The sequence below is a fragment of the Heptranchias perlo genome, chromosome 36, assembly GCF_035084215.1.
Source record: "Heptranchias perlo isolate sHepPer1 chromosome 36, sHepPer1.hap1, whole genome shotgun sequence".
Classification (NCBI taxonomy): domain Eukaryota; kingdom Metazoa; phylum Chordata; class Chondrichthyes; order Hexanchiformes; family Hexanchidae; genus Heptranchias; species Heptranchias perlo.
Window position 1 is genome coordinate 21,410,075 of NC_090360.1, and position 15,219 is coordinate 21,425,293.

A 15,219-nucleotide genomic window follows, 5' to 3' on the forward strand; every position below is an offset into this window, starting at 1 on the left:
TTTATTTAAACCCTCATTCTGACATAAGACAAGGCGATGTTATGCAATACTGTTGTCATTATCCTGAGACCATGAAGATGCTGTTGGATTAGAACATTTTTCTGAACTGGAATATTTTATCTTAAAACATTTCATTGAGAAATACTCAGAAACACAATGCAGAAACCTTGTCTCTCCCCTGTCCCTTGCTCGAGTACAGGTCCATGGGATGGGACCAGCAGTTCTCTGGTACATTGACCAAGTGACCATTCTTAACCTCTGAGTGAGCAGGCCATTTGACCTGGAGGGTTTTTGCAGCCCAGCTCGATCCTCTTCTCACCTAGCGTCTACACAGTTGGGCTTTCATGTCAGCTTGGCTCAGTTGGTAGCACTCTCCCTCCTGAGTCAGAAGGTTTTGGGTTCAAACCCACTACAAGACTGCAGTGGGTAGATCTTCATCTTCACCACCTGGCCCGCTCTTTACAGAACTTGCCTGATTAAAATTTCATTGATTTCAAGGGAACGCAAATCGGGCGGGTTCTAAAATGGGCGGCCGATTGGCTCCACCAGATTACCAGGCGGTAAAAACGAAAATCCAATCTAGATACATGGGCCTGGAGTTTCCTCCTTGGACGAAACCCAAAAATTAGATCTGAAAATGCGCCCAATTTTGCGCCCATTTTTCCAATGTCAAGTTATGCCCAAGTATCCTCCCAATCTTATTAGAATACGCTCAAACGAAAAATGGCCATAAATCAGCATAAACAATCGGGGCCCAAGGAAACACCGAACCCGCATCAGAATGTTTCTTCATTGAGTCTTAAAATTAAGAGTTTCAACTCATTTAACCATCATTCATGCACATCAGACACAGCGTGTTTAGCAACCTGCAATCAGGGAAGCTTTTCAACTTTTAACGTGATTTATACTTATGCCATCAAAATGCATTCAAAGCAACACAAGATGCAAAGCAGTAAGGATAAATTTACAAAAAAAAAACAATCAAACAGTTGCAATCAAAAGGCCAAAAAAAACGTTTTGTTTTCTGCTGTACCTGAAAATCTGGTCACAATGTTAACAGACTACCCCTAACAATCCCAAACTCTACTGCCCGTATCCTAACTCACACCAAGTCCCGTTCTCCCATTACCCCTGTGCTCGCTGGTTTGATTGATGGATGTAAAAGATCGAGGAGACTTGGGCATGTTGTAGTTAGTAACTCACTAATGGACAAAACCCCGCAATCTTTTAAGCTATGTAATTGGTTTTCCCCCAAATTACGGGGGTATCTGGGCGCAAATATGGATCAAACTCCAGACCTCAATCTAGGCTGCATAACCCAAGTCTCCTCCATCTTTTATGTCCATCCATCAAACCCTCCGTCGGAACAAATCTCCGCCCATAAAACTAGCCATGCCCCCAATTCTCAAATGGGAGTATCACAACAAAAACAACTTGCATTTATAAAGCACCTTTAAAGTAGTAAAATACCCCAAGACACTTTACAGGAGTGTTAAACAAAATTTGATACCGAACCACATAAAGAAATTTTAGGAGAGGCTACCCTAGTACAGTAGTGATTGACAGCTACACTGTCGGAGCTGCTGTCTTTTGAATTGTTAATCTAAGGCTCTGTCTACCTGTTCAGGTGGACGTAAACGATCCCTTGGCACTATTCGCAGATTGGCAGGAGAGTTCTTCCAGCGTCCTGGCAAACATCCCTCCCTGAACCAACGTCGTTAAAAAGCAGATTAACTGGTCATTTACCTCATTGCTGTTTGTGGGACTTTGCTTTTCACAAATTGGCAGCTGCCTTTGCCTACAAAACAACCGTGACTTTGCTTCAGAAGTAATTCATTGTGAAGTAGTTCGGGACATCCCGCAGATGTGAAAGGTGTATGTATATAAATGCAAGTTTTTTTCTTTCTATTCAGCAGGAGTCATGGGATAGCGGTCAGGAGCAGGGAAGCCTGGTTGATTTTTTTTTTCTTTATAATAGTCCAGTGGTGCTAAAGCCAATTTTAGCATCCACACTGGCTGGGATCAGTTCACTCTGCACAGACCAGGGATCAAACCTGGGACTTGTGGTGTGTGTAGTACAGTAACAGAACATGCAATACATCCATCCACATGGCCAGCACCTTAATAACTTTCATAGTGGTGTCCAAATGAACATACAGAAAGTGCGTTATACTCTTAGGGATGAAGTTTTAAAAGGATGGTTTATATAATGTTTCAATTAATTGCATGTCAGAGGCCTTTATGCAATAGGCAATGTTATAGTAAGACCTGTATGTTGGAGGCAGTGGCCCAGAAATTTCTGGGGACTAGAGAAGGGATCAATTACTTTATTCTAGTAAAGGTCATGTTCTTATGTTCTTATATTTGCTGCTTGCAGAAGACCTCAACAGCCAGGGCTCAGGTTAGACTGGGGCCTTTCAATGGAGGAAACAGAAGAGTTCCCCAGTGAAGCCTAGGAACTACCCCTGAGACACCTCCTTAATGTGGAAGGTTTAGTGCAAGAGTAGTCCATGGCCCCTCCGACTAGGATTTAATGGTCCAATTCAAACGGGGTAGAATCCAGGTCGAGCCATGGTCCTGCCTATATTCCACCTCTCACTGGGTGGAAATCGGACTTAGCCTTAGGAATATCGGAACATCGGAACAGGAATAGGCCATTTAGCCCCTCGAGCCTGTTCCACCATTCAGTGAGATCATGGCTGATCTGTGACCTAACTCCATATATCTGCCTTAGCCCCATATCCCTTAATACCTTTGGTTAACAAAAATCTATCAATCTCAGATTTAAAATTAACAATTGAGCTAGCATCAAATGCCATTTACGGAAGAGAGTTCCAAATTTCTACCACCCTTTGTGTGTAGAAGTGTTTCCTAACTTCACTCCTGGAAGTCCTAACTCTATTTTTTAGGCTACGTCCTCTTGTCCTAGACTCCCCAACCAGCGAAAATAATTTCTATCTACCCTATCAGTTCCCCTAAATATCTTGAAAACTTTGATCAAATCACCCCTTAATTTTCTAAATTCCAGGGATGCAACCTTAGTTTGTGTAATCTCTCTTCATAATTTAACCCTTTGAGCACAGCTACCATTCTAGTAAATCTACGCTGCACTCCCCCCAAGGCCAATATATCCTTCCTAAGGTGCAGTGCCCAGAACGGAACACAGTACTCCAGGTGCGGTCTAACCAGGGCTTGGTTGCTGAAGCAAAACTTCTACCCCTTGTATTCCAGTCCTCTAGATATAAAGGCCAGCATTCCATTAGCCTTTTTGATTATTTTCTGTACCTGTCCATGACATTTTAATGATCTATATACATGGACCCGAAGTCTCTTTGGACCTCCACTGCTTTGAGCTTTTCACCATTTAGAAAGTACTCTGATCTATCCTTTTTCAGTCCAAAGTGGATGACCTCACACTTGCCTACAATGAAATCGATTTGCCACAGTTTAGCCCATTCACTTAATCTATTAATATCTCTCTGTAATTTTATGCATCCACCTACACTGCTTACAATGCTGCCTATCTTTGTGAGCATCGGTAAACTTATCATAGAATCATAGAAAAGTTACAGCACGGAAAGGAGCCATTCGGCCCATCGAGTTAGTGCGGCTCTATGCAAGAGCAATCCAGCTAGTCCCACTCCCCCGCCTTAATCCTGTAACCCTGCAAATTTTTCCTTTCAAGTACTTATCCAGTTCCCTTTTGAAGGCCATGATTGAATCTGCCTCCACCACCCCCTCGGGCAGTGCATTCCAGATCTTAACCACTCACAGTGTAAAAAAGTTTTACCTCATGTCACCTTTGGTTCTTTTGCCAATCACCTTAAATCTATGTCCTCTTGATCCTTCCATCAGTGGGAACAGTTTCTCTCCATTTACTCTGTCGAGACCCTTCATGATTTTGAATACTTTTATCAAATCTCCTCACAACCGTCTCTGCTCCAAGGAGAACAACCCCAGTTTCTCCAGTCTATCCACGTAACTAAAGTCCCTCATCCCTGGAATCATTCTAGTAAATCTCTTCTGCACCTTTTCTAAGGCCTTCACATCCTTCCTAAAATGCAGTGCCCAGAACTGGACACAATACTCCAGTTGTGGCTGAACCAGTGTTTTATAAAGGTTCATCATGACTTCCTTGCTTTTGTACTCTATGCCTCTCTTTATAAAGCCCAGGATCCCATATGCTTTTTTAACCGCTTTCTCAACCTGCTCTGCCACCTTCAACGATTTGTGTACATATACCACCAGATCTCTCTGTTCCTGTACCCCTTTTAGAATTGTGTCCTTTAGTTTATATTGCCTCTCCTCATTCTTCTTACCGAAATGTATCACCTCACATTTTTCTGCGTTAAATTTCATCTGCCACGTGTCCGCCCATGCCACCAGCCTGTCTATATCCTCTTGAAGTCTATCACAATCCTCCTCACTGTTCATTACCCTTCCAAGTTTCGAGTCATCTCCAAACTTGTAAATTGTGCCCTGTACACCCAAGTCCAAGTTATTAATATATGTCAAGAAAAGCAATGGTCCTAGAACTGACCCCTAGGGGACACCACTGTACACCTCCCTCCAGTCCGAAAAACAACCGTTCACCACTACTGTCTGCTTCCTGTTACTTAGCCAATTCTGTATCCATGGGCTTCAATCTTGATGACAAGCCTATTATACGGCACTTTATCAAATGCCTTTCAAAAGACCATATACACCACATCAACTACATTGCCCTCATCTACCCTCTCTGTTACCTCATTAAAAAAACTCTATCAAGTTAGTTAAACACGATTTGCCTTTAACAAATCTGTGCTGGCTTTCCCTAATCAATCTACACTTGTCCAAGTGACTGTTAATTCTGTCCAGGATTATTGTTTCTAAAAGTTTCCCCGCCACTGAGATTAAACTGACTGGCCTATAGTTGCTGGGTTTATCCTTATACCCTTTTTTGAACTTTCTATATTCAGCCTGGTTCTCACTTGTGTTATCAACCTGACATCTGTCATACACCGTTTTTTCTGCCTCATCTTACTCTCTATCTCTTTTGGCATCCAGGGAGCTCTGGCTTTAGTTGCCCTACTGTTCTCTCTCGTGAGAATGTATCTAGACTGTACCCGAACCAACTCCTCCTTAAAGGCTGCCCATTGTTCATTTACAATTTTGCCTGCCAACCTTTGATTCCAATTTACCCAGGCCAGATCTGTTCTCATCCCACTGAAATTGGCCCTCCTCCAATTGAGTATTTTTACTTTAGAGTGGTCCATGTCCTTTTCCATAGCTAATCTAAACCTTATGATACTATGATCGCTGTTCCCTAAATGTTCCCCCATTGACACTTGCTCCACTTGGCCCGCCTCATTCCCCAGAACCAAATCCAGCAATACCTCCTTCCTTGTTGGGCTGGAAATGTACTGGTCAAGAAAGTTCTCCTGAACACACTTCAAAAATTCTTCCCTCTCTTTGCCCCTTACATTTATACTATCCCAGTCTATTTTAGTATATTAGGGCATGGCCAAGGTACTATAATTATACTATCCCAGTCTATATTAGGATAGTTGAAGTCCCCAGTTATCACTACTCTATGGCTTTTATACCTCTCTGTAATTTCCCTGCAAATTTGCTCCTCTATATCCTTCCCACTAGTTGGTGGCCTATAGCATACCCCCAGTAGTGTAATGGCACCTCTATTGTTTTTTTTAACTCTAACCAAATAGATTCTGTCCTTGACCCCTCCAGGACATCCTCTCTCTCCAGCACTGCAATATTCTCCTTAATCAATACTGCCACCCCCGCCCCTCCTTTCTTTCCTTCCCTATCTTTCCTGAACACTTTGTATCTAGGAATATTTAGTACCCAATCCTGCCCTTGGATATGTAGCTCTCTATCCTGTCATCCAAGTCATTAATAAGGCCTCCCGGCCCTGGAATTTTTAAATCTTTGGTATATCAGAGATTGTGGTCTATCAGAGACTCTGGTATATCAGACTGTAGTATCTCAGAGAACATGGTACGTCAGACATTGAGGTATAGCGGAGAATGTGGTAGAGCAGAGAATGTTTTATGTGAGATGATGTGGTATTTCAGACATTCTGATTGTTAATGTTTTTAGGAATATCTTTTACCTTTTTCACTCCAGATATTTCTTGTTGCCATGTTCCAGGCGACTCTCATTGTTGTTCCGGGGAGAGTAGTCTAGAACTCGTGCAATCCATGGAGGAGGGGAAACACAATTGGGGTATGATTCTAGTGGCGGGGGGGTGTTATTTGGGAAGGAACCTAGGTTTCTGCCCTGTTGAGTTGGGATGGGGAAGGAGGTGAGTAGGTGGGAGATTGTACTCGGGTGGGGAAGGAGGTGAGTAGGTGGAAGATTGTACTCAGGTGGGGAAGGTGAGTAGGTGGGAGATTGTACTCAGGTGGGGAAGGAGGTGAGTAGGTGGGAGATTGTCCTCGGGTGGGGAAGGAGGTGATTAGGTGGGAGATTGTACTCGGGTGGGGAAGGAGGTGAGTAAGTGGAAGATTGTACTCGGGTGGGGAAGGAGGTGAGTAGGTGGGAGATTGTCCTCGGGTAGGGAAGGAGGTGAGTAGGTGGGAGATTGTACTCGGGTGGGGAAAGAGGTGAGTAGGTGGGAGATTGTCCTCGGGTGGGGAAGGAGATGAGTAGGTGGGAGATTGTACTCGGGTGGGGAAGGAGGTGAGTAGGTGGGAGATTGTACTCGGGTGGGGAAGGAGGTGAGTAGGTGGGTGCTTCTTGTGCCTGTCCCATTACATTGCTGAATAACTTTTGGGGCATATCTGGGGGTGGTCGCAGGCTTCCATAGGAATTCTGCCCAGAGCACCCCTGATAAGCCCAGAGAGTGGGAATAGGTCCCGGCAAGAAAGAAGAATTTGGTAATCGATACTGTTCCCTGTGGTGAATCAAAACAATTAGCAAGATAAGTTTCTCCAGTAGTGTTTTCACTTAATCACATACCTAGCTAAATTCATTTTATTTCAGCTGCTGATTTTATCACATGATCTTAAATCATCCTCTTTGGAAAGCAGCAGAATATTACTGCACTAAAGCTTGCTCTAGACTTTAACTGCCAACCAAATTTATTAAACAGTAATAGAACAAGTAATAGAAACATAGAAAATAGGAGCAGGAGTAGGCCATTCAGCCCTTCGAGCCTGCTCCGCCATTCAATATGATCATGGCTGATCCTCTATCTCAATACCATATACCCACTCTCTCCCCATACCCCTTGATGCCTTTTGTGTCCAGAAATCTATCTAGCTCCTTCTTAAATATATGCATAATAGTAACAGAAACATAATATATATTTTTAAACTTGTTAAGTTTCGCTAGCTCGTCATGTAGTAGAAAATAAATAGTTCAGAACTGCCTTGCTAAACAATTTTTAAAAATTCATTTTCAGGATGTGGGCATCGCTGGCAAGGACGGCATTTATTGCCCATCTCTGAGAAGGTGGTAGGCTTTCCAGTGGTTTGCTGCAACTAAGTAGCTTGCTAGGCCACTTCATAGGGCAGTTAAGAGTCAACCATGTTGATGTCACTCATAAACCAGACTGGGTAAGGACGGCAAGTTTCCATCCCTAAAGGACATTGGTGAACCAGTTGGGTTTTTATGACAATCCGACAGCTTCATGGTGACTTTTACTGATACCAGCATTTTACTTCCAGATTTCTTAAACTGAATTCAAATTCTCAAACTGGCATGTGTGATTTGAACTTGCATTCTTGTATTATCCAGGTTTCTGGATTACTAATTTATGTAGTTGTTCCATTTATTTTCTCACTATCGATGGAAGTTATCTGATGGGATCATCTCTCTTCGAAGGCTTCGGACGTAATCTCTGAGATCTCTGCGCTCCTCCAATTCTGGCCTCTTGCGCCAGCCCCGATTTTAATCGCTCCACCATTGGCGGCCGTGCCCTCAGCTGCCTAGGCCCTAAGGTCTGGAATTCCCTCCCTAAACTTCCATCTCTCTACCTCTCTCTCCTCCTTTAAGACGCTACTTAAAACCTACCTCTTTGACCAAATTTTTGGCCACCTGTCTTAATATCTCCTAATGCGGCTTGATAACGCTGCTGTGAAGCGCCTTGGGATGATTTACTATGTTAAAGGCGCTATATAAATGCAAATTGTTGCTGTTGTATATAAGAGATTGTAGTGCATCAGACACTGCCATATACGGGAGAAAGTGGGGCATCAGAGGTGGCACTTTGGTGATGACCGTGTGAGGGTTCTCAATTAGGAACAGGCAACGATTACACAATAATCCTCCTTGACACGATGGGCCGAAGGGTCTCTATCCGTGCTGTATGACTCTATGACAATATAATGGACCAGATTTTGCTGTGGCAGGCAATCTAATGGCATCAGCTGTTAGTTAGACTTGCCCCTGCACACTTCAGCTCAAAACAATTTCACCCACTCAGTTGCTAAGAGTGCGAGCTGATAAAATCGCAGCGAGGGAAACAGGGCATCTGGGACCTGAGTGAACGGGGCAACCAACAGAGTAACTCCTTAACCAATCAGATTTAAGGATTGGGAACTAAAGAGCGGGAGGACTTAAAAAGGAGGGTGAATTAAAGGGGGTGAATTCAATGTCAAATCAGGTACAGAAAGAGAAATAATGAGAAGGAAAGAAAGATTGGATTAAGAGAGAGAGAGAAAAAAGAGACAGAACGAAAAAATACTTTTAAATTTAAAACTTGACATTTTTTAAATCTCTTCGAACAGTTCACAACCTGAAGGAATGAGTCTCCACACTTATAATAGTTAATTTTTGGTGCCAGAGATGTTGTATTAACACTTATCATGTTGTTAAAAGGGTACTTATGTTTAGCCCTAAATATCTGCAGCTGGTTTAGTTCATAGCTACCAAATACAGCAACTTCATGACATTCAATGCATGTCAACGTAGAGACAGACAGCGAAATGCTGTTTATGCAAAGCTAACAGCAGAGCACCGCAACTTGGACAGCAAATTTTGGATATGGGCATTTAACCGCACGCCTGCCCCTCGCCCGAAGTTGCTGTACCATTTACTCATAAATAACGGCAAGTGCCATTAGGCTCACCATTATTTTCACAGCAAAATCTGAGCCAATATTTCTGTGAGGATAGGTAACTGCCAAAGAAAGTGACCGATTGGTATGATATTTTTTGAAGTTTGGAGCCAGCAGGTTATAATCCAATTGTCTATTTTGATCCTACACAAGATTACAATGCTAAAGTCATTTAATTGTATAATATAAAATGAAAATGTTGAGGAAAATCAGTAGGTTATGCTTCCTGTTTGGTGGTACATTATGAACAGGTGGCAATGGTGAAATCGTGAAGTGATTGGCTACATTTTTTCACTGTGATTATCCTAACAGTGCTGAATAAAGTAGGTCGTGAATGTTCTGTGTGAGTCTTTCTTCCATCTGCCAGACAAAAGATTTTAATCATTAATCCATGAGCAGCCACTGAACACCAGTGAATTGCAAATTACAGATGTTTTACTGTCTCCAGCAGTTCACATTCTCACTCTTTCTGTCACTCATTGGTTTCTCTGCAGCTTTCATTACATTCATCATCTGCCTTTCCATAGTCAAACTCTTTTGCCTCTCCAATTTTGTTGCTTGATGTCCTTGAGACACTCTCTTCCTGGGATAGTTTCATGGCACTGACACCCTGAGGAAACTTGTCCAAGTGACTGTGCATTTGTGAACTTAGAGAGAGAGCATCAACAGGCTATTCCCCCGTGGAAGAGTGAAACATACCACAGTAGAATCCAATCTGCTCTCACCTGATAGCCACACGTATGCAGTTTCCATAGGAATTACTGGATAGCAATCAAGATTGGGAATCCAGGCTGCTCTGGGTATGTTCAATGTTGGGCTGGGTGCATTGGATGCTGGACTGGGTGTGTTGGATGATGGGCTAGATGTATTGAATGTTGCACTGGGTGAGTTGAATGTTGGACTGGGTGAGTTGAATGTTGGACTGGGTGAGTTGAATGTTGGACTGGGTGAGATGAACGTTGGACTGGGTGAGATGAACGTTGACCTGGGTGTTTTGAACACTGGACTGGGTGAGATGGACGTTGGGCTGGGTGAGATGAACACTGGACTGGGTGAGATGAACACTGGACTGGGTGAGATGAACACTGGACTGGGTGAGATGAACACTGGACTGGGTGTATTGAACACTGGACTGGGTGAGATGAACACTGGACTGGGTGAGATGAACGTTGGACTGGGTGAGATGAACACTGGACTGGGTGAGATGAACACTGGACTGGGTGAGATGAACACTGGACTGGGTGAGATGAACGTTGGACTGGGTGAGATGAACACTGGACTGGGTGAGATGAACACTGGACTGGGTGAGATGAACACTGGACTGGGTGAGATGAACGTTGGGCTGAGTGACATGAATGTTGGATTGGGTGTGTTGAATGTTGGATTGGGTGCACTGGATGTTGGACTGGATGTGTTAAATGATTAGGGGGATAAGCTTGTCTTCCACACAGTGATACCAGTTTTTTGTGAAAGCAAAGTTTTCCACGTGCAAGATGGAGGATTTTCCTTTGCTATATTGCCACCTCTTCCCAGAATTATTAGAAAATGCTCATAGATAACATACTGTTAACAAAGGAAGCTTGTCCTGTGTCATTTCTGATAGTCACCTTGCATCATTCTATTTGTTGATCTGCACCTTGAGCGGCAAAGTAAGCCTCAGGCTATTAACACACAGTAAATTGGCAGCAAAAAATTATTTTCATAGGTAAATCTTGTCAGAAATATTAGGGCTGGTGTCTCCATTGTTGAGCTGGCAAAAATAACAAGACCTTGTGAACTTTAGCAAAATATCCTCTAGACCCCAGAATATAAGAAGGGGAATGGTGGATTGCCAACATTTCCAAAGTTTTGAACAATCCATTCTGGAATGACAGTGTAAATCAAACTGCCCCAGTTACCTACCCATTGCATTGCAAGGGCAGTTTTCACAAGGGTAAGAGATGAAAAAGCCATTACTGATTATATTTAGACTTTATTGTTACTTAATAAAAAGCTGGTTAGTAAAATGATGAGCTCACTCAGCATAAAACTGAAAGCAATAAAATCAGGAACTAAAAGGGTTCCTGAGAATCCTGCCTGCTCCTGATAATTCAGCCACATTTTGCACTTAGAATAAAGAATTAAGGAACGCAAATACCACAGAAAAGTGATCATTTAGTGCTATAATATTTGAATGATCAGATCATTTGAATCAAGCGACTTTGAACTTGGAGCAGCAAGCCGCAAATGTAAAAAAAATCGAGGAAGGCAGGGGATAGATGTAAAAATGAGGAAACCTATCAAAACTAATTTCTTCCCCAATCTGGGCCAGTGCGTTGGCAATCAGACAGAGTTCCCATTCCTGATCATTATCCAGTGACCCCCCTACTGGAAAGTGTGTGTGGATGTCAGGTGAGGGGAGTATCTGCCGTGACGCCTTTTGACAGTTGAATGGCCCATCGGCACTCTAAGCTGGCACCCACTTGGATGATGTGAGTGCCAAAATCATTTTAGAGGTGTGGACCCATCTCCCACCCTGAATCAACGTAAGATAGGCAGGAAATAAATTCTCAAGACAGATATTATCTGAACTTGTCTTAAAAATTCCACTTGCCAAAATTCTTAACACCTAGCAGTAAGAGTTGAGCTTATAATGCAAACTGACTGGCATTTCTGGGAAGGCTTACAAATCCATACACAAACACACTAAACCATTCCACGGGAGGTCACACAGGAAATAAAAACTGTTTGTGCTACACAGTGACAACAGCTTGTATTACTCCTTGAGGTCTGCCTTACACTGGACTTTGTGATATTACCCCAGAGGGAAAAAGGAAGCATCAGACAAAGACTTGGTGCCATTAACAATATGTAAGCATACAACAGATTATACTCTCTACAAGATGCCAAAGGCAACAAAGGCAAGTGTTTGTGATGATTTGAATAGGAGCAGCCCTTTCCCATATTGCAGACATGCTACTGGAAGCTGCTTCCCATCTGACCTCAGGATAGCAGCTGGGTCCTAGTGCCTGAGGTGGCCTCTATGCAAACTATCTAGCTGAGCCCACACAGCAAATTACCCCCTCCCCCTCCCCCTCCCCCTCCCCCACCCCCCCACTGCAACACATAACAGTGGACCCTTACATAAGGGAGAGCTACATCATTTTCCTCACGTTAGAGAACAGCTTATTGTCCAGGGGATTTCTGATGCAGGAGCAATCATGATCAGGATTAAAGGATATCCCTGTGTCAACAGTCAAAAGACTAATAAAGTATTCAAGCTTTAATCACAGTTACGAGGAGAGATTACACAAATTGGGATTGTATTCTCTCGAGTTTAGAAGGTTAAGGGGTGATCTGATCGAAGTTTATAAGATATTAAGGGGAACGGACAGGGTGGATAGAGAGAAACTATTTCCGCTGGCTGGGGATTTTAGGAGTAGGGGGCACAGTCTAAAAATTAGAACCAGATCTTTCAGGAGCGAGATTAGAAAACATTTCTACACACAAAGGGTTGTAGAAGTTTGGAACTCTCTTCCGCAAATGGCAATTGATACTAGCTCAATTGCTAAATTTAAATCTGAGATAGATAGCTTTTTGGCAACCAAAGGTATTAAGGGATATGGGAAAAAGGCAGGTATATGGGGTTAGATCACAGATCAGCCATGATCTTATCAAATGGTGGAGCAGGCACGAGGGGCTGAATGGCCTACTCCTGTTCCTATGTTCCTAGCATCCTGACACCATATACAGTCGCATCCCTCTAAGGGCTAACGGAGTAGAGATACCTACCTTCCTCCAGCATTAGTGGTGAGGATGTGGGATGGGGGAGCATCCATCTCACCTGGGTAACATGCAACCTGGTTCTGTTATTGCTGACTCTCCGGCTCGTATATGCACCAAAGAGAAGGTGCCGCAGACGAGGCAGCAACAGGTGGCTCTTCCTGACACTCTGCAGCAGTGTGAAGTCTATGCCTTTGGTAGCTGATAGTTCCCCCTAACTCAGAATCCTGCACCCTCCTGGACCTGGATTCAGAATCCTGGACCTGGACTCAGAATCCTGGACTCTCCTGGACCTGGACTCAGAATCCTGCACCCTCCTGGACCTAGATTCAGAATCCTGCACCCTCCTGGACCTGGACTCAGAATCCTACACCCTCCTGGACCTGGACTCAGAATCCTGGACCCTCCTGGACCTGGACTCAGAATCCTGGACCCTCCTGGACCTGGACTCAGAATCCTACACCCTCCTGTACCCTATCACTGTAACTTTCTGAAATGGCCATTGCCTGAGCTATTGCTCCATTAAAAACGTGGCTCGACACATGCATGAGAAATGTAGCACTGCGGCAAATGCCAGCCAAATGTAAAATAAAGCAAGTTGAGGGGTATGAACACAGAACTTCATTCATATAAATGAATGACTTCCATAACTGACTTTATTAAAGCAGAGGTTAAGAACGATGTTTTCAGACTATTTGTACTATACCAGGATATTTTTGTTTAAAATAAAACACCCAACTGGCCATACTTCATGTGTAAGCCCAGGTATAAACTGTTGCCAAACTGTTTGACTTAAAGGACATCACAGCTGCGCCCAATCCTCTTCTCATCCAACACACTTTCCATCAGCAGGTCACTGGATGACCAATTTTTTCCCTCAATAGACCAGCTGTGCCAAGACCAATTGAAAACCCCCCAACTATTACCTCACAGGAGTATCTATCTGTTGAGACTGGGATTTGGAAGCAAACCACCTAATTGAGAGAACAGCACACTGGTATTGTCATCCCTGGCAAGATAATTCTCTTAATAGCTCAAACTGTTGTGTAAATGAGAAAATTCCCGGCATTTTTGGGCAGTTATTGAGCACAATTCAAGAGGAACATGCAAAACATACACCGTACATGCAGGCAGTTCATGTACAGTCTCCAAAAGCTCAAAACACAAAAGAGAAACTGTGCACTGAATAAAGATATTTGCTTGGCCTGAATATAGGATTACCAAGTCATTCCACCTGCTCTATGATGGAGAGATTGCTTTTCCAGAAGACCCTGATGAGTCCAAAATACTGTGCTTTCTGAAACTATTTCCTTGTGCTGTACTAGCCATTTGAAAACACTCTTTTTAACCTCTACCTTGATTGCCTTGCTATAATACAGGTCCTCAGGAGAGAAGGGGAGAACTTGGTTAGAAAAAAATTGATAGGTGGTCCCAGGCCTCGCCAAGAGGCTTGAGCCCATTTTGGCCAGTTAATTTGAAGATGGAAAAATTAATCTAATGGGAGGGAGCTGTGCCTTTTGTATCTGTCTCATGTAATAGGTCATCCAGCAACACTGACAGCATTGATAGAGGCGACTGGATAAGTGGATACTTGAAATTAAAGAAAATGTCATTTATTCTCTTAAGAAATGAGAAGTAGTACTCCATGGCATGATGCATCTGGATCGTGAATTAATATAAAGTTATCGTCTCCACTATCCAACCGAGAAGACCATTCCATTGACAGTCATTGTGTCAAGAAGTTCTTCCTAATGTCCGGACTAAATTGGCCTTTCATCAGTTTAAACCTTTGCGCTCTTGTTCTGTCTTCTCATAAGTCAATTCTCTGAGGCTTAGAGATTAGCCTCATGACTCCTCTCCGCACCACTCCTATAGTGCCAATGTTTCCCTTGTGGCTTGGCTGCCAAAAATGAACTCAATGCTCAAGGTGAGATCTAACTATCACATGTCATCTTCTGCCTTATACTCTATTGATTTAGTTATACTTCAATATCTTTCATCATTCAATTTACTTGGTTTACTGCTGCTCCAGTGATTTGATATGTTAGGTGCCAAGTCTGCTATCACCCCAGATCCTTTGCAACGCCACCTTCTGCCAGTTCTACACTATTTACATAGCATAAATTTTCCTTCCAATTTGCATTTGCCTCACATTTGCCTGTATTAAATTTCATCTGCCACTGTTGCGTCCACTTACAGATTGTATCTAACTCTTGGAAGTACATGGCTACTTCCTCTGACTTGATTGCTCCCCTCCCACTTTAGTGCCATCTGAGAGTTTAACCAATTTGCATTCCGTTTTCAATCCAAGTTGTTAATGTAGATTAGGCACAGTAGGGAGGCCCAACACCAAACTGTGGATCCACCCCTCATCCCAACAAGCAGACGAGCAAGTT